Genomic DNA, 2,172 nt, shown 5'->3' with positions numbered 1-2,172 from the left:
CTTGTGCTGCCTGCAGATCAAGATGTAGAACTCTCAGCTCCTTCTCTACCACCATGTCTGCCTGCACACTGCCCTGCTTCTCATTGTGACAATAATGGACTAAACCTCTGAACTGTGAGCCAGCCCCAATGAAATGCTTTCCTTTATAAGTGTTGCTGTGGTCATGGTGTCTCTTTATAGCAATAAAAACCCTAACGAAGACAAAGACTTTGGACCTTGGTACACCAGGTTCAGACTCACTTCTCCCAGATGTTGAGAGGTCCTGCTAACATCTGGGCTGCATCTATAGAACATACTCTCTCTTCTTCTAGCCATCGACTCTGCTGTGAAGCACTGAACACATTTCCCTCTTAACTGCTGACTTGCTTTGCTCTCCTCCCACTCAACTGAGTTCCTTGAAGACAAGAATTTCAGTTTATCCACGCTTGTTCAGTCTCTGGACCATCTGTGACTTGAGGCACACAACAGCTGCTCAGAACTTAAGTGACTAATGTCCTTCTCAATGTTAATGGTCTGTTGGGTTCTTGGCTCAGTAGATTTCATTTTAAAATACTAGGTCAATATCTGAGCACAGAACTTTGTTCCACACTTAAAAAGACCAAAAGTGGAACTGTGGGGTGTCTCAGAGGTCAGGGCCCTTGCTACGCAGGCCTAAGACCCACAGATAGGTGGAAGGAAAGAACTGACCCCCATGCATGCCCATGCTCATCACATGCAGCTAAGGAAAGCACTGACCCCCATGCATGCCCATGCTCAATCACACACAGCTAAGGAAAGCACTGACCCCCATGCATGCCTACGCTCATCACACGCAGCTAAGGAAAGCACTGACCCCCATGCATGCCCACGCTCATCACATGCAGCTAAGGGATTGCTTTGTTTCTTAGAAGAGATGTGGGACTTTTGAACAGTGTTGAGAGTGAAAGACCATGGGGACGTTTGAAGTGGGGCTAAGTGCATTTTGCATTATGATGGGACCACGACCCTTCTGGGTACCTGGGGTGGAATGTGGTGGTTTGAATGAAGAGCATCCCAACAGGCTCAGGTCCTTGAGTACTCGGCGGTGCCCAGTTGGTGGCACTGTTTGGGGAGTCTAACTTTCTCAGGGGTCCCCATAAAAGCACACAAGGAACTTCAGTTCTGTGTCTCTGTCCAGGAGTGGACTTGGCAAGGCTGGTCAAGGGCTGGAGCCGGTGCCTTGAAGGAGATCTTCAAGTTTGTAGTTTCTGGGGACCTGACTGCCATGCCTCCCTGCCATTTTATGGGCTCTCCCTCTGGAACCATAATCCAAAATAAAAGCCCTTAAAAACTACTACCACCAACGAGACCACTGAAGAATGCAGATTCTTTTTGTCTCCATGGCTTCTATCAATCTGTCATAAATAGGTAGTAATAGTGTGGTGGTTTGAGTGAGATTGGCCTCATAGATTTGCATGCTCAGTCCCCAGCCCACCGGTGAGCTGTTAGGACAGGGGTGGGGGTGTGGCCTTGTTGCAGGAGTGTGTCACTAGGGCTGGGCTGTGAGGTTTCGAAAGCCCATGCTAGGCCCATGTCTCCGCGTTCCCACCTGATCAGGATGTAACTCAGCTACTCTCTCATCATGCCTGCCTTGTGCTGCCATGCTCCCTGCCATGATGATAATGGACTGACCTCTCAAACTGTGAGCCAGCCCCCAGTTAAATGCTTGTTTAGTAAGGGTTGCCTTGGTCATGGTGACTCTTCACAGCAACGGAATACTTAGGCTGTGGAAGAGAGCCACAGGAAACTAGTTCTAGAAAAAAAAATCTATATTACACATGGAATATAGGACTAAAGGCTAGCATGAGGACTAAACCAGAGGAATAGCAATTATAATATAGAATTCATTTCTAGTTGCATACATATACCTTTTATATAGTTTTACACTTGTACCCTTGTTTTTAAGTGACAATGTAAATACATTTAATCATGTTCTCATTAATTAATACTGAATCTCTGAGTTTAAAACATAAGTGCCTCTGATCCGACATAGTTCAAGTTCTGGAAATATTCTACACCCCCTTTAGCAGGGTGTGTATAATAAGGAGAAAATAAAGTCCAGCTGTGTTTCCATCCGGGGTCAGTTAAGACCCACAACTCCACTGAGCAACTTTGTCTTGATCCTGTGGTAGCCAAATTGCAATCCCAGGACTT

This window comes from Chionomys nivalis, chromosome 16 (genome assembly GCF_950005125.1).
Source record: "Chionomys nivalis chromosome 16, mChiNiv1.1, whole genome shotgun sequence".
Taxonomy (NCBI): domain Eukaryota; kingdom Metazoa; phylum Chordata; class Mammalia; order Rodentia; family Cricetidae; genus Chionomys; species Chionomys nivalis.
This window is presented reverse-complemented; position numbering follows the sequence as displayed.